This window comes from Taudactylus pleione, unplaced genomic scaffold, assembly GCF_031769625.1.
Source record: "Taudactylus pleione unplaced genomic scaffold, aTauple2 ptg000431l, whole genome shotgun sequence".
Lineage (NCBI taxonomy): Eukaryota > Metazoa > Chordata > Amphibia > Anura > Myobatrachidae > Taudactylus > Taudactylus pleione.
In genome coordinates, this window is record NW_028284833.1 from 5,402,082 (window position 1) to 5,420,590 (window position 18,509).

The 18,509-nt window shown below is 45.0% G+C and overlaps 1 long non-coding RNA gene across 1 annotated transcript in view; it reads right to left on the bottom strand.

The window, feature by feature from the left end:
• Positions 1 to 359: 359 nt before the first annotated feature.
• LOC148506042 (uncharacterized) overlaps positions 360 to 18,509 on the bottom strand; it is a 107,188-nt gene continuing 89,038 nt past the window's right edge. The window contains exon 3 of the long non-coding RNA XR_015869826.1: positions 360 to 522. This is a non-coding gene — a long non-coding RNA (uncharacterized LOC148506042). The remainder of the gene's footprint in view (positions 523 to 18,509) is intronic.

The window sequence follows — 18,509 nt, forward strand, 5'->3', positions numbered from 1 at the left end:
GTTCATGGATGGACCCGGCAGGGGTGCCGGAATCGGCAAGTGTGTATGCCGGCAGTGACGGAACGACAGCAGGGGCCATGATGCATTCGACGATGTCACTGACAATGCACGGCAGCACGAAATAGGGGGTACGCACTGGCCAATGTGCACGATATGTCTTACGATCCGCCGGAGTGGTGGACATATCGTCTAGTGTGTACCCGGCATTCATTGAAACCTTGCTCAAATATCTGATTTTTTTCTCTTTTACCTAATCCTGTGCCAACACTGCACACAAAACCTCAAGGCAGAAGTAAGAAGGAATTGCGATGGGATTTGGAGAACATAGAGTATGTTGGGTATCAGTACCATTGGGACATTTTTGGGAATGGATGTCTGGAGGTGCTGGTCCATCCTCATATGGAAGCCACCACTTTGTCCTTCTGAGAATTCAGTGGGGTTGGTGGTTTGGTTTGGCGCCTCTGATGCTAGTTGATATTAGTTGAAATCCATTTGGGATCTTCCTTGTAACCTTAAGGATTCCTGAAATAGAACTCTGATGGTTTAGTCAGATAGGAGATGTAACCTACAGTACAGTAATGCTGCCCATCCACTACACGACATAGAAACGACAGCACGATTACAACATTTTAATCGTGCTGTCGTTTCTATGGGGTTTAGTTACTAAGCAGTGTTAGTAGACAGAGGGCCTGATTCAGAGCCGCTCGTAAGCGGCCGCTCTTTCTCTCTGAGCGATGTTCGCACAACTGCGCATACGCATGGGTCGTAATGCGCATGCGCAAACCAGTCATTGCGGTCGGAAATCATGCGCTCGCAAAACAGCGAGGGGCTGCTAATTTGACAGAATGTACCGTTTGTGGGTGGTAACAGGGGAAGGTGCTTGAAAACGGGGGAGTGGAGATCCGAACGCAGGCATGCCTAACGGTCAAAAGGGCGTTTAATGGGAGTGCATAATTAGTAAAGGAGCATCATCGACCACGTCACTTGGTTGTCTTTTAGCCTGAACTGCTCGCAGTGATAGCGGTAAGAAAAACCTACCACAAGCACTACGAGCAGTTCAGATGCCTTTCGATGTACCCGATTAATCTAATAAATACCGGAGATGACGTGTGATGCGAACGGCAAAGAGGCGTCTTTACAAAATAGCGAGCGCATTTTTCGTTCGCTCGCTCAGACATAGAGGCGTCAACAAACCTCAAAGAGCGAGTGCTCAATTTAAATAGCCGGCCCCTTTTTTGGAACGACCGTCTGCAAATAGCGTCTGGCTCTGAATCAGGCCCAGAGTGAAAAGTGATAAGGTGCCAGCCACTCAGCTCCCAACTGTCATTTTTCAAACACAGCCTGTGAGATGACAGTTAGGAGACAGAGTGAAAAGTGATAAGGTGCCAGCCAATCAGCTCCCATCACTGCTCAGTAAATAGACCCCTATGTCTGTGATGTACCTACACTGAACGTTCAGTCGTTCAGTGTAGGCACATCCATCATTCCCGTACATACTGGGACTGACGTGATTGTCAGGTTGACCAGCATGTACGGGCGATGATAGATGTTAAAAACGACCAGCGGACACGCGCATCGCTGGTCGTTTTTACATTAAAGTGCCCGATTTGCGGGTGTTTACCAAGCGATTGAGCGATAGCGACGGTCGTTATCGCTCAATCACTAGGTTTAATCGCCTAGTGGATGGGCAGTTGTACTGATTTTCCAACTGGTAATGTTGGAAAATACATACATATTCAGGGATCTATTTACTAAGAAGTGTTAGTAGACAGAGTGAAAAGTGATAAGGTGCCAGCCAATCAGCTCCCAACTGTCATTTTTCAAACAGATGACAGTTAGGAGCTGGTTGGCTGGCACCTTATCACTTTTCACTCTGTCTCCTAACACTTCTTAGTAAATAGACCCCTCAGTCTCTTTAAGCTATCACTGCTTCATTCCCCAAAGTATTTATTCTGGGGTACAACCACAATGCTGAAACGTGTTGCTTGGGTCTCACTGTTACGCACTGCTGCTTTCATGGCTACAATCTAATCTCTATATGGGTGGTGTCTGCACTTCTTTAATCTCTATGGTCTCCCTCTGAAGTGGTATGGGTCCTCAAATTGATGATAGTACCCCAGAAGAGATATATATGACAAAATATATTGTACTTTGTTTTCTATCAAGGTGAGTAACGTAGCATCTAAGTTTCTAATCAGCGTTGGACAATTGATAGCCTTTGTCCTGTGACCATTGTATGACAGCATGTGGACTTGCTCCTATACATACTCCAATTCCATCACTCAGGATTCTATAGGAGCCAAACTGCTGTGTACCTGCATAATAATGTGACGTATTCAGGATATGTGGCTAAGGTGTACTCACCTTCTTTCAGATGTCAAATTACCTTGAACATTCACTTCTATAACCCAATGTCCGTTGTTTTTTGGAATCCAGTGTATTTGAATTTTCACTATTGTGTGTGAATGTGAGACATGAATTATTGTATAATTTATAGCTGCAAGTGTTTATAATGTGTAAAATAATGTGTATTATAAAGTGTAAAATAATGCAAAAAAGTGAATATTTAAAAACACCTTATTTAGCACATGGTATACAAATATCTACGAAATTACTATGGGCCCTATTTATGATGTTAATTATCGAGGTTCGAACGGACCCCGATAATTAACACACTGACTTGCTGCAGACGCCGGAGCAATTCATCATTGCTCCGGTGCTGAGACAGCTGATCTGAAAATCATATTTTCAGAGCTTGATGAATTCTGTCCCCATACTAGTGTATGGGGACAGCAGGCCATTCCGCAAGAGGAAGGTAAGTAGGAGATATCTCCTGCTTTACCTTCGTGATGAATGGCCCGAATACTTAATTATTACAATTGCAGGTGAAAATGGTCAAATGAATAGGCCCGTTTATATTCCTAAAAGCACTAAAGGTTTATAAAATGAAAATACTACATCTATATTAGACTAAGGGGTATATGTAATAACCTGCAGACTGCAGGCATCAGCGAGTTCCGTGCGAGACTGCCCAATGTTTTAAAGTAGCAATCATTTCAAAGGCAAAACCAGGCTAGTTTTGCCTTTTAAATGCCTGCTACTCTAAAATAGGGGGCAGTCTCGCACGGAACTCGCTGATGCCTGCAGTCTGCAGGTTATTACATATACCCCTTAGTCTAATATAGATGTAGTATTTTCATTCAGGCAGCAGTGCTAGTGTTCTGGAGAACTTTACAAAAGTGGCATTATGGGCCTAATTCACAGATATACATCAATTTGATATTTACGTAAATTCTCGATAGTTGCCGATCTGCGTAAGCGCAGGAGCCGCACTCTGTATGTGCAGAGCTGTTTCTGTGATGTCAGTCGAAGTACCCCAAAAAAGCCGCAGCATGATTTTCTGGGCGTGCCGAAGCCAGTGACTGCGCCCTTGGACACAGCTTCACTGGCTCCGCCAGCGTGATTTATTTGGACATCCGGAATAACTTAACAACCTGAGCGTTACTCAGATGTCTGATGGTCACGCAGTTGATCCGATGCTGAATCTTTGGTCGCAGCAGCAGATTGGGCAAGAGGCGTCGCATGCGGCATATCGTACAAAGACGGAGTGGCTGCCACAATAGCGTCCATCTATGAATCAACCCCTATATGCATAGTTGCTTATATAATATGGCATTGAATATTTTTTTAACTAGTTAGGGAATTTACTTGCAGGTGTCAAACAGTGGTACTAGTTACTGAGTTTGTAGGTATGCAATGTAATATCAGCATATGGCACCATCTACCACATGTATAGAAACTTAACATGTAACATTTAGATATTATTTATAATAGAGATGTGCGATTCGGTTCTCCAGAAATCCGAATCCACCTGAATTTCACAAATACGGACAGATTTGAGTCATTTCTGATCTCCTGAGGAGATCCGGAGAGACTCACAGTTCTGATCTTTGGAATTTTGATTTTAAATCCGAATTTCAGGTTTTGGATTGCAAAAATTACATGATTTTAGCTGTTTTTTTTTTTTAACTTTTTATAATTAAAAAAAAAAAATCCAGATGCAAAACCTAAACACTTGAGGGTGATTTTGCAAAGACAATACACGAAGATAAATCCAGATCCAAAACCAAAACCAAAACATGGGGGTCGGCGCACATCTCTGGTTTATGACTACCTGAAATGGTGGTGCTATTAAGTTTTAAAAAGCCAGCAAGGATTTAGAATGTGATGTTAAGCACTGCTCTATTCCTGTGCCTTCATTTTAGTGTGAGGAGAATGAGTTACGTACTGTACAAGTATATTGGCCCACCACTTACCACATCATCTGCTTTCCGCACAAGTAAAATTAAGTGAGCAGCTGATAGCTGTACGATGCAATGGATTTTATCTCATCATCATTTCCTAGTCTAGGGATACAGCAGTGCAAGGAACAACAAGTATTTCATAGTACTTGATAACATGATTGCAAACTAAGTTTCAAGCCTCGAAGTAAGACGGAGATCAGGAGCAGACGGATGATAAGAAACGGAAAACCGCAACAGCTTGTGAAGTCTTCAAGTTCCTTTAATCTGTTTATAAGCTCCACAGAAACTTTTCTAGCATGACTTAATATTCAGTGAACTTTCCCATTTTAAACTATCAAACTGACTGCTATAGAATATTCGCCAAGTGGAGACAGAGGAGAGACGGAAGCTTGCACAGATTATAGATCGCTATGGAGAAACATGCACACAAGGTTCTTAACAAAATGGATGATCAATATGGAAAGGGGAAGTAGGGCTCGCTCTAATTGCATCCGTGGATTTTAAACATCAGTTTTGCTATATACTAGAGATGTGCGCTGACCCCGATGTTTTGGTTTTGGATCCAGGTTTATCTTCATGTTTTGGTTTTGCTAAATCACCCTAACGTGTTTTGGATCTTTATTCATTTTAAAACCAAGTTCTGAGCTGACCGCGAAATACTAAACAATGTTTGAGCAACTCTTTTTTAACGGTCGAACTGAAAGTTACATATGAACCGGAAAATACTGTATATACCCCAAGCTATAATATTTCAACATTAACGATTACGATGACAGACTTTCTATCTACATATATTAATAAATAAGGGGGCTCAATAAATATGGTCCCACAGCAGCAGAAAAAAAATCCCAAAAACACAAAGTTTTTAAACATAAAAACACTCACAGCGATCTCACCAGTTTCTAGTATCCAGCTTGTTTAACTGATCAGCTGCACAATCTCTTGCTGTGTTTGCATACAGCAGTTCTCAGTTCTACTCTTTTTACCATGTATATAGTAAATATACTGTACATATTTAAAACATGACAAGCCTTTCTTCTACCTCATCATTTCCAAATCCTAGTGCATATTATTATTTCACTGATGTCAGCAATAAGTCTGTTTTCTTTTTAATTGACACTTTCCAAAAAATCACCTATATTAAATTTTTAAAAAATGTATAGATGAGGCTCTCAGCTGCTTTAGTGATAGTGGTCCAGAGTGCGTACTTACCTACTCTCCTGGAACCTACGTTTGACTCCCACATTTTTTGGGCCTCCCCCCAAGCTCCTGGAAGAGTGAGTTTTTCTCCACATTCTTCAAGTAAATAAATAATTCCCACCACGGCCCTAACTGTGTGAAGTTTGTATATTCTCCCTGTGCTTGCGTGGGTTTCATCCGGGTACTCCGGTTTCCTCCCACACCCCAAAAATAAACTGGTAGGTTAATTGGCTCCCATGAAAATTAACCTCTAATGTGTGAGCAAGTGGTAGGGAATATAGGCCCTCATTCAGAGCCGTACGCTCTGAGCAGAGCGCACACTCTGAATGAGGGCCGGGCTCCATGAAAATGGAGCGTCCTCCTGGACGCTCGTATAGCTGTGGGTCACCACCCACAGGCTATACGAGCGTGCATTGTGATGGCCGCGATGGTTGTGACCATCGCGACCATCGAAATTGCGAGCCGGAGCCTGCGGTTGAGGTTTTCAACCGCAAGCTCCGGAGTGATTTTGGCTCTATCAGAGCCAAAATCACTCCCACTGACATCACTAGTGATGTCAGTGGGCCGGCTTTTGACGGGAGGCGTTCCCGTGGGAACGCCCCCGTCAGGGAGGCACGCCCCCGGCACGCCCACCAAAGGGGGCGTGCTGTCAATCAACATTGACAGCACGCCCCCTTTGATCGGACACAACGAGCGAAGGACTTTCCTTCGCTCGTCGCGTCTGGCGCATGCGCACGACGGAGCTCCCTCCGTCGTGCGCATGCTCAGTCCATAACATCGACCCACTTGCGAGCGGACAGCCGCTCGCGAGTGGGTCTGAATCAGGCCCATAGACTGCAAGCTCCACTGGGGCAGGGACTGATGTGAATGGCCAAATATTCTCTGTACAGCGCTGCGGAATATGTGTGCGCTATTTAAATAACTGGTAATAAATAAATTAAATTCTGGCCACTTCCGAGTGAAGTGGGCAGGATGGAGAGAATAATGCTAGGAGATGTAGTTCATGGTACATATGGCAATATGACACCTTTTTACGATAATGGAGTCATTTGGCCCCGCCTCCTCCTCACAGAAGTGTGATTCATAGCATTTTCCCTGCGAGGGGACATGGTCTAATGATGCAAATAATCTGACCCCACCCCCATCACCAGCCATATGCATTTCCTCTATGGGTTTCTCCCAGAGTTGAAACAATATAATTAAAGTAGACAATTATGCCAGAGTGGTAGGGGTTAATTGAGAACTTCACTGGGTCAGTTTCTTCAGTTGTGAGCATGCCCGCTGGCGGTAATCAGACGACCGTTGGCTTCCCGACCGCGCAAATGGTGGGGGGGCTAGGGGCTCCCTGGGGGACTTTGGGTTAGGCAGTCCGCTGGGAGGGTTAGGGTGGGATGGGGGGTTTGGGTTAGGCACCACTGGGGGGAGGTTAGGGATAGGCACCCCCCTTGGAGACTCAGGTTTAGGCAGCGGGGAAGGGGGTATTAGGTTTAGGCACTTAAAGGGAGGTTAGGGTTAGGCACTTGAGGGTGGGAAGTTAGGGTTAGGCACCCCTAAGGGAGGGTTAGGGTTAGGGGGGGTTAGGTTAGTTTATACTTACCTTTAGCGCAGTCGGGATCTTCACATCTGCCGGGCTTCCGGTGTCGGGATTTGAAACGCCGGCCATGCGCCCGGCGGTACATCATACCGATCCCCTGACCAAATGTGCACTTTCAAATCCATTTGTTGAACACAAAATGAAAGTGTTAAAAACCACATACTCATGGATAATAATATAAAGCTTATATCACATATAAGGGACAATGTATCAATCAGTTTTTAATGAAAAAAATAAGTAATCCACCATTTCCATATGTTTTGTTTAGGTTAAGTATTAGGCAGATGTATATTATGAATTAATGAATTATTATTAAGAAATGTGTCTTCTTCATGGTTGAGCCGCCATTCCTGGAGGTCAGTTTTAACAGCTAGTCACTGAGATGTTCTAAGTTCTGAAAAGCAGAGCTATTTAGAGCTTGGCCCCCTGAAAGCTAAAGCCAACTTCAGATAGCATATACTGTGGTAGTATATAGGCTACACTATTGCAATGTTTTTTGGGCCCATACAGTAGTGTTGTTTTTTTATACATTTTCAAAAAATTTTTAAATGACTTTATTATGTGTGAACCGGCTAAATCATAGTAGAACCTTATTATTGTCCTTTATTTATATGGCACCATAAGGGGTCTAGTTATACAATAGATCAAACATTTTAGAGGGGTATCAGACAATACAAGGGGAATGGAGGAGTGGGGTGAAGACATTCAGGTGGGTACATTACTCTTTTATTTTAGGGGCTTAATGCTACAGTTCCTGCCTAAAATTCCTATCTCCTTCCTGGTGGGCCCTCCTCCTCCACCTCCTCCTCACAGACCTGCTTCCTGATTGGTGGCAACAGCATAGAGAAGATGATCAGCAACAAGTTTGTGGAACTAGAGGGGTGTAAAGGGTACAGTTGAGGGAAGTTAAAAAGTATAAGGGGGTTAGTTATCATGAGTGAGTTTTACTATGATGGTGGAGGGCTTAATGCTTTAATGGAATTAAGATGAAAGTGTTAAGATGCTCTTATTGGGGTTTTTAAATGAAGGGGTTATTTTGATAAGACAGATGGAAGCAAGGATGGATACTGTAGATGCCTGTAAGGTGTGACCTGAGCCACAACATAAGAGGACACATCCATATAATGAATATGGACCATAGTAATTAGTGAGGCATTAATTATTGATGTGGATGAGGGAGTTAATGATTATAAGGGGATTAATTATGTTGAATGAGGTCAATATGATGATTATGAAAGAGTTAATGATTTTTGAGGAGGGGCTAATTAATAATGAATGGATGATATTGTGTGGGTCACAATAATGTGCTCTGTTTCATAAGGTGGTCACAAAACTGTTCTCTATTGTATCCAGTCACTAACATGCTCCCTGTATTGTATGGCTGTCACTTGGGTTCTCTAGAACTCACTAGGATGCAGTTATTGATATGTACTGCATGACGGTTATAAGAAATCTTTGTGTAGTATGAAGGTCACAAAAATGCTCTCTGTATTGTATGGTAGTCACTATAATGTTATTTGCATTCTATGGTGATCACTAGGATGCTCTCTGTGTTGTATGGAAATCATAAGACTGATTTCTGTATTGTATGACAGTCACTAGGATGTAGTCTATATTGTATGGCGGTAACTAGATGTTCTCTTTATTGCTTGATGATAATAAGAATACTCTCTGTATTGTATGTTGGTCACAAAAAAGCTCTCTGTATTGTATGTCAGTTACTAAGATGCAGTCTATATTGTGTGACGGTAACTAGGATGCTCACTATATTTTATGGAGGTCAATAAAATGCTCTCTGTATTACATATCGTCCCTTTTAGGACATATCGCAATAAATGAAAAAAATTCTGGGTCTGTTGGAAAAACATAATTTACAAAAACAGCACACCTCACCCCAATTTCATAATGATAAAAATCATCAACACAAGTTTAAATATCTGCAACATTATTTATAGTATTCACCAATCTATTGAGCAGCTCCGAGAGCCATTACTGTTACAATCCCCTGCTTTTACATATAAATCATAAACTATGCAATCTGTCTTTAACAGGTTAACATTTGAATTTCATCTTCATATTCTTGGCTTGCCCAATCTATTTCAGCTAAATCTGTGTAGACAATCAGAGTAAGCCGGTTTTGTCACAGGGCACAATCAGAAGCGAATAGCAGAGTCTAGTTATGGTAATGATTTGACAGCATGACATATGGAGAAAAGATGAGAATACTGATTCACTGCATTTGGGGGTAGGGAGAAACATTAAGAATGCATTTAGTTTGTTTATTTAAATTTGTAAGTGGTGCATATTAAAGATGACTCCTTTGTTTTCATTTATCACTTCTGCAGTGAGGGGACACCCACGTAGGTGGGTAAATTAGATTTATAAGAGTATTCTATTAATATTGTTTTCCGAGATTCCAGAAGCTTCAAAATGAATGTGCAGACTTTTATCAGACAACAGTCATCCATATTATGCTTTGAGAATCAGAAGTGAGCTGTGGAAAAATACAGCAAGTGGGACAGAAATTAAAGAAAGTGGAATACAGAATGCCATGGAAAAAATGTAATCAGGGAAATTCACTGCCTTAGACTTCAAGCAAACATTATCATAAGGGTTTATTTATAACATATAACATATCTGTTTGAATGTTTGTGTTTACATTAGGAACATTTTTAGCAAAATGCGTGGAGGCATATGATACATAGCACTGAAAATGCATGGAGGCATATGATACATAGCACTGAAAATGCATGAGATACATAGCACTGAATTGTCTGGTTCCTGTCTGTGTTCAGTAGTTCCTCACTTATTATGAATGCATACTCTCCTTTTCCCAACAATGTTTTTTTCAGTATCCTGATTTCCACTGGGAGACAGTGGATGTGGGTGGATATGTTTAAGTGTGGCTAACTATGGTCATAGTCTAGACTGACTAATAGATAACCATCAGGGTTACGGTGAATTCTAAGGGCAGATCTATGCATTAATGTTACCGAGAGCTTATACCCAAATGTGCATGCCTAACAGTTTTACTTAGAGAGACAATAAGGTGAACGTTGTCCTATTCAACCTATAATAAACTTCCAGAAACATTAGTACGGTATGCAGTTGGGATGCTGCCGGTCTAAATGCCGACCGCCGGCATCCCGACTGTCTAATCCCGGCAAGGGTCTAATGACAAGCGTCGAAATCCTGACACCTGTCATTTTACCTATGCCGGGAGCCTGACACTGGTAAGCCGGGCACTGGTCACGGACAAGGGGGACTTAGGGTTTGGCACCCCCCCGGGAGGGTTAGGGTTAGGGGGGGTTAGGTTAGTAAATAGTAAAAATACTTACCTGTCAGGATCTTCACTGCCGGTCTCCCAGCGTCGGGATTCGAACCGCTGGACATGCATCCGGCGGTATTTCATACCGATCTCCATTAGTACATACTGTACCTCTTAACATAGGAGCAGCACTGGAACAGGGAGCATGACCGTATAACAGTAGGGGCATGTCCAAGTCAGGGAGGAGGTGTGGCCACTGAAATGGGCCAGCCTTACCCTTATCTGCTTTCAGTTCTCCTCCTATCAACCTTTAATTGCCGTGCACACCAGTGGCAGGTCTGTTTAGCATTAGCTCCTTGCTGCTTTGCTATGCAGACCAAAACAGAGATACCTCACCAAGGGGGAGATGTACTAAGACCAATCAGCTCCTAACATAACTTTATCTCTCTCCAAGGCATAGCACATCTACCCCTGTAGTTCACAAAAATAAACATCATGCTAACCAAATGCAGGGGCCTGGGGCAGCGACGGTGCAGCCCACAGAACCCTATGCTCTGGCACTACTCGCAGACCGCTAGTTACGGTCCTGACGTCAAGCAAGCTGACAGACCTTTTTCCTTGGTTGTTTTCAGTCATAGTTGCAGCACCTCACAAGTTGGACAGCTCCTTTTCTCTGTCCTGATCCTCAGCAGTCAGCAGGGCAAGTCCTTCCTTGATGGTCCTTCCTTGATTTGATTCTTGTTTCTCCAGTCACAAAGGGTTTTCTTTTCCTCAGACGCTCCTCTGGTACCACAGGAACTGGACTAGTCCTTCCACTCATCCTCCACTTGGCACAAACTATGGACATGCATCCTCTCCTTAAGCATGTACCTCAGCGACTGGCTATTAATAGCTCTAGGGAGTGGGTTAGAGTTAGGCTAGGGTTAGATTTAGGCACTAGGGGCAGAGTTAGGGTTAGGCACCAGGGGGAGGGTTAGGCACTAGGGGAAACTGGGTTAAATGAAAAAAAAAATGTCGACCATTTTTGTGTCAACATTTGAACATGTCAACCTTTTAACCTTGGCAACCTTCTGCACTATTGACCTTTTGTATCTGTCGATCTTTTGACCTTGTCGACCCATAGCATGTTGACCAGTTGATGTTGAGTCTTTAACTGTCAACCTTTATAGTTTTGATCCATCATACCACACTGTTAGGATCTGTGGCTAAGCAGGTAATTTTTTGCTACTGAGACACTGCATTTCATTCCTGTCTGTCTATGTGCTGATCTCATGTGTTCAGTAATTGCTCTCTGTCTCTGTTCTATATCAGCTGCACACTCATTGATAACCTTGTCTGTGTGCACAGCCCAGGTGCTGGAATCTGTTATTACGGAGGCTTACATGGCGTGCTCAGATTGGGCCCTGTATCTGTTTAATTGCAGCCAGTCCTTTACTCCATGCTGGTGATAGAGTTTCTCATACTTCCGGGTGTTCCAGTCTCCTGATTCCAGTTGAGTTCCTGAGCTAGTGTACTGTGTTTCTCTCCTGCCGTTTATACCATCCAGGCGGCACACCCTGCATTCCACCTTCTCGTGTTGCTAGTGTCATCTTGGAGCATGGTGTGCTTCTACCTCCTGAAGCGCCAGTCCAGCCCGGCAGCTTATGTCAACCCGGTGACATCGGCCGCAATCCAGTGTTCCCAGTGCGCAAGCCAGTGCACCCTCCCCAGTGTCAATCCGGCAGCACCGGTAGCTACTCAGCATCCTCTGTGCACAAACCAGCGCACCGTCGCCAGTGTCATCCTGGCAGCACTGGTAGCTACTCAGCGTCCTCTGTTCGCAAACCAGTGCACCATCGCCAGTGTCATCCCAGCGGCAGTGGCAGCTACTCAGCGTCTCCAGTGCACATTCCGGCGCACCACCACCAGTGTCAATTTGGCGAGATTGGTAGCAACGCTACGTCTTTAAGCTACCACCATATAAGACTCATCAGCCCAAAGAGAAAAAAAACAAATAGGTGCGCTATCTGTTCAGTTGCTGTCTTAATATAAAAACCTGCAGCTGACACCAGAGGGGCTTCTGCAATAAACCCTTAAAATAATGTAGAAAAAAGAGAATTGAGGTATCTGCACTGGTAATTATATATGCATATGACACCTTTATAGTAAAACAAATATATAATTTATTCAATAGTGAACTGCAGTTCAATAAAACATACACACATGTAACAAATAATTGTTAAAAATTAATGCCATGAATAATGCAAACAACCAAATGAATGGGGTGGTTATTTCAGAAAGATGGTATCCAATTGTTCCCAACAGCTAATTAATAGCCAGTGAGACAAAAACAAGCAAATGACAATATTGTTGGTGTAAAAAAAGCTGCCCAATGTTAGGAATAAGGTTCTCAAGATGATCAATGTCACAGGTCGCTCTCACATCCCAATAAGTAAAGTCCAATGATTACAACTCCTTACCCCACAGAGGCTCACAAGAGAGAATTATAGCAGCATAGATGTTAGACTGAGTCGCACCGTTCAGGCGACTCCTGCCCGCACTTTGGGTGGATAACGAAGAACCGTGGAGGAAAGGTGCAACGTAGTGCACACTGGGTGCTGGTATGTAGCTGGATGGCACCAAAGGACCGGCTCCCACACACACCGCAGGCAGATGGACAACAGCCCGCAACAGAGGGGGCACCGCGGCTAAGGAGCCCCAGAGGATAACGGAGACCAGCAGCAATCAACAGGTGCGTGTCCGCCCTGACCAGCGCAGGAGCCTGGCGGCTGAGCGGGATGAAGTCAAATAGCCGCTAGGTGAATATAGGCAGCTGCCGGGAGCTGAGCACACGGGGATCCAGATAGCTTGAACGGAGAGCCCAAATGGCAAACACTTCAGCAAATAGGAAACAGGAGTGTATGAAATTGTCGGCAGTTCACTGCTTCCTTGACGCGTTTCTCCCCTATACAGGGGTTTTCTCAAAAGGCAAACAGCATCTCACAAGCGTCCTTTGGTGCCATCCAGCTACAGACCAGCACCCAATGTGCTCTACGTTGCACCTTTCTTCCACGGTTCTTCGTTATCCACCCAAAGTGCGGGCAACAGTCGCCTGAATGGTGCGACTCAGTCTAACATCTATGCCGCTATAATTCTCTCTTGTGAGCCTCTGTGGGGTAAGGAGTTGTAATCATTGGACTTTACTTATTGGGATGTGAGAGCGACCTGTGTCATTGATCAGCTTGAGAACCTTATTCCTAACATTGGGCAGCTTTTTTTACACCAACAATATTGTCATTTGCTTGTTTTTGTCTCACTGGCTATTAATTAGCTGTTGGGAACAATTGGATACCATCTTTCTGAAATAACCACCCCATTCATTTGGTTGTTTGTATTATTCATGGCATTAATTTTTAACAATTATTTGTTACATGTGTGTATGTTTTATTGAACTGCAGTTCACTATTGAATAAATTATATATTTGTTTTACTATAAAGGTGTCATATGCATATATAATTACCAGCGCAGATACCTCAATTCTCTTTTTTCATCAGCCCAAAGGCTGCATCCAACCACGGGGGCCCAGGTCACACTTGCCAAGGCAAATCAACCCTCAAGGCTGCTTCACCAGCCAAAAGGCTGCATCTTGCTCCAGGCCCTCAGGCCACTACCAGCTAAAGCAAACCAGCCCTCAAGGCTGCCCCATCAGCCCAAAGGCTGCCGCTTGCTTCAGGTCCTCAGGCCACTATCAGCCCTCAAGGCTGCTTCAACAGCCCAAAAGCAGTTCCTCACCTTTAGCCTCTAGTCTGTAAGTATTCCATGCCTATCAGCCCTCAAGGCTGTCCTCAAATTAGGTCAAATCAAAACAGACCCTCTGACCATAATACACACACTGGTGAGAGCAGGGTATCATGCAGAGCCCTCAGGTCTGGACTGTCCTACTGAGACCAGGTTGCTTGGGAAGTATGTACTGTAGGGATGTAGTTTATAGACCGTCGGACTAAATACCGCCAGTCTATATCCAGACAGCAGAAACCCAACAATGGACTTAAGATAGGCGTTGAAATACCGAAACTTATCTTAATCCTGATGCCGGAATGCCGAAGGATGCCGGACCGATCAAGGTAAGTCCGGCCATTCTTAGCACTTAGCCGCAGGGAGGGTTAGGCACCCCCCCAGGAGGGTTAGGTTTAGGGTGCGGGGGGGAGGGTTAGGTTTAGGTACCCCCAGGGGAGACTTAGGGTTAGGCACCACCCCGGGAGTTTTAGAGTTAGGCACCCCTGAGGGAGGGTTAGGGTTAGGGGGGCAGAAGGGTAGGGTTAGGGGACTTACCTGCTTCATCGGTATTCTCCTCTGTCGAGCATCCGGCGTCTGCATTTCATCCCAGCGGCTATTGAGCTACCCAACCCGTACTGTAGTATACATATGAAACTGGTCGAGGTAGCACTAGTAATATTTACAGCAATGTGACAAACATTGCATTTGCCTTAGTCTCATGAAAACAAGTTGTCCACAACTAGCCGAGCTTCTATAAATTGGCCCAATGTGGGTGTTTGTAGACCCCGAGCCATCAAATGGAACAATTTCGGACATTGAAATCAGGTTAGCAGATGATTGTTGTCTATGATGAAATGCTATCTATTAACACTACATTTTGTCTACAAGATCAATGATGTCAGCAAAACTTATTGTGGTAAGTTACACAATAGATTTTGTCTCATAAATAATTTTGTTAATTATAAGAACAGTAAGATAGCATATTTTGCAGCACAACAACAAATGTGGTATGAATTGCCAATTAGTTGGCAACACAAAATCAATTTTCTGAACTGTAAAATTGTTTTATTGACTTTTTTTTGTCAAGCCAGTATCATAGCAATATGATAAATCTTTTTGTGCACACAGCAAAACAAATGTGTTAATACAGAAATGGTAAACCACTGTTTTACAACAAAATTCATTTTGTGACATATTCTAGATAATTTTGTGTGCGTCTATAAAATAAGTCATAAACAGAAGTTTATATCAACCAAGAAAGACTGTTTCCCAATTGCAGAACATAGCGTTCCAAGTCCATATACTTGCTAGCTTGTGTCATACAGCATCACTTTTCCTTTTATCAAAATAGTGGGTATTTGTCATACCAGACTTAGGGGCAATTCTGAGTCACACGCTACGGCGACTGTCTAGCATCTATTGCTGTAGTGGCGTCTGTGACATATATGCTAATGCCAGTATCAGCCCTTCTCCTGGTGTATTTCAATATGCAATGACTGAGTCAACTGCAACTGCGGCTCTGTGTGTACAGTACATAGTGTCGCATTTAGGGATTTTTTGTAGTCATAAAAAACCCACTCAACTCCATGAACATCAGCATTGTGTGTGACTCTGAATCAGGCTCTTAGTTGCTAATACTGAGTTGTACATATGCGTAAAATGGTTGGGTATGGGATGCCGGTACTCAGGATCCCAGTTGTCAGAATCCCGATACTGGCATCCCTACAGGCTTAGGACACCAACACCTGTGGGTAAGTATCCTAACCCTCCCCCTTTCCCTACTCCTAACACTTCCTCCCCGCAGCCTAAACCTAACCCTCCCTCTAGTGCAGGGCCGGCCCGAGCCTAACATTTTTGGTAAGCAAAGATACATTTTGGCCCCCCTGGATGAATTTGCACACTATGAAGGTGCGTGCACCCGACAAAGGAAAGGTCTCAGTGTGGTCTCATGGGAAAAGACAGAATCAAAAGCACCAATCATGCTGGGTACATGCCCAGTGCTCTTGGAGCTGCTGGGCATGCTCCCAGTCCCTTTCTCCAGTCAATAGATGCTGCATGCATGCACATGTCATCTATTCACCATTTCCCCCCCTCCCCCATCTGGAACACTTTGTCGCCAAAATAGGGATGGTTGGGAGGCATGCTAAAGGAAAGGTCTCAAAAGAAAGGGGCGTGGTCACACAATAGTATCCTCAATTCAAACTACACCACACAGTAGCACAATCTTATTCACATTACACTACACATAGTGCCCCTGATTCACTTTACACCACATAGTAGTATCTCTTATTTTTGTTCTAACACACAGTAGTGCCCCTTTTACACAATGCCCACATTAGTGCCCCTTATACACAATGCCCACAGTAGTAGTGCACCTTATACACAATGCCCAAAGTAGTAGTGCCCCTAATACAATGCCCACAGTAGTAATGACCCTTGTACAATGCCTACAGCAGTAGTGGCACTTATACATAATGCCCACAGCAGCGGTACCCCTTCTGCAGTGCCCCCAGTAGTGGTGCCCCTTCTGCAATGCCCCCATTAGTAGTGGCCCCAGTAGTAATGCCCCCAAAAGTAATGCTCCCTGTATTAGTGCCCCCAGTAATAATGTCCCAGTAGTAAAGCTCCCTGTAAAATTGCCCCCAGTAGTAATGCCCCCTTTAAAATTATCCCCAGTAGTAATGCCCCCTGTAAAAGTGCTCCCAGTAGTAATGCACCTGTAATAATGCCACAAGAAGTTAGCCCCCAGTAGTAGTGCCCCTGTAATAATGCCCAGTAGTAGTGCCCCTGTAAAATTGCTCCCTGTAGTAATGCCCCCAGTAGTAGTGCCCCCAATAGTAGTGCCCCTGTGATAATGCCCCCAGTAGTAGTGCTCCCAGTAAACCCTGTAATAGTGCCCCCAGTAACCCCTGTAGTAGTAGCTCCTGTAGTAGTGCCCCCAGTAGCCCAGTAGCAGTGGCCCCAGTAGCTCCTGTAGTAGTGCCCCCAGTAGCCCCTGTAGTAGTGCCCCCAGTAGCCCCTGTAGTAGTACCCTAGTAGTACTGCCCACAGTTGCCCCTGTAGAAGTGCCCCCAGTAGCCCTTGTAGTAGTGCCCCCAGTAGCCCCTGTAGTAGTGCCCCTAGTAGCCCCTGTTGTTGTGCCCCCAGTAGCCCCTGTAGTAGTAGCCACTGTAGTAGTGCCCCCAGTAGCCCCTGTAGTAGTTCCCCCAGTAGCTCCTGTAGTAGTGCCCCCAGTAGCCCCTGTAGTAGTGTCCCCAGTAGCCCCTGTAGTAGTGCCCACAGTAGCCCCTGTAGTAGTGCCCCTAGTAGCCCCTATAGTAGTGCCCTCTGTAGCCCCTGTAGTAGTGCCCCTAGTAGCCCCTGTAGTAGTAGCCCCTGTAGTAGTGCCCCCAGTAGCCCCTGTAGTAGTTACCCCAGTAGCTCCTGTAGTAGTGCCCCCAGTAGCCCCTGTAGTAGTGTCCCCAGTAGCCCCTGGAGTGCCCCCAGTAGCCCCTGTAGTAGTGTCCCTAGTAGCCCCTATAGTAGTGCTCTCTGTAGCCTCTGTAGTAGTGCCCCCAGTAGCCCCTGTAGTACTGCCCCCAGTAGCCACTGTAGTAGTTCCCCCTGTAGCCCCTGTAGTAGTTCCCCCAGTAGCCCCTGTAGTAGTGCCCTCTGTAGCCCCTGTAGAAATGCCCCCAGTAGCCCCTGTAGTAGTGCCTCCAGTAGCCCCTGTAGTAGTTCCCCCAGTAGACCCTGTAGTAGTGCCCCCAGTAGCCCCTGTAGTAGTGCCCCCAGTAGCCCCTGTAGTAGTGCCCTCTGTAGCCCCTGTAGAAGTGCCCCCAGTAGCCCCTGTAGTAGTGTCCCAAGTAGCTCCTGTAGTAGTGCCCCCAGTAGCCCCTGCAGTAGTGCCCCCAGTAGCCCCTGTAGTTGTGCCCCCAGTAGCCCCTGTAGTAGTTCCCCCAGTAGCCCCTGTAGTAGTGCCCCCAGTAGCCCCTGTAGTAGTGCCCCCTGTAGCCCCTGTAGTAGTTCCCCCAGTAGCCCCTGTAGTAGTGCCCCAGTAGTGCCTGTAGTAGTGTCCCCAGTAGCCCATGCAGTAGTGCCCCCAGTAGTACCCTGTAGTTGTGCCCCCAGTAGCCCCTGTAGTAGTGTCCCCTGTAAGAGAGCCACGAAAACACACAGGTAAAAAAAAGTTTACTTACCTTAAGCCCCGATCCCACATCCACTGCCGTCCTCCGCTCCTCGTTACTATGGGAGAGACGTTATGATGTCTCTCACATAGTGCCCGTGTGGGAAGCCTACCTGGAGCTCAGGAGTGAGCTCTGGCTGCCGCTGTGGGGAGCCGGGCCACTTGCTGGCAAAATCTCAGGAGGCGCCCGGCAAATGGAGACTCCCTGCGGCAGCCGTGGG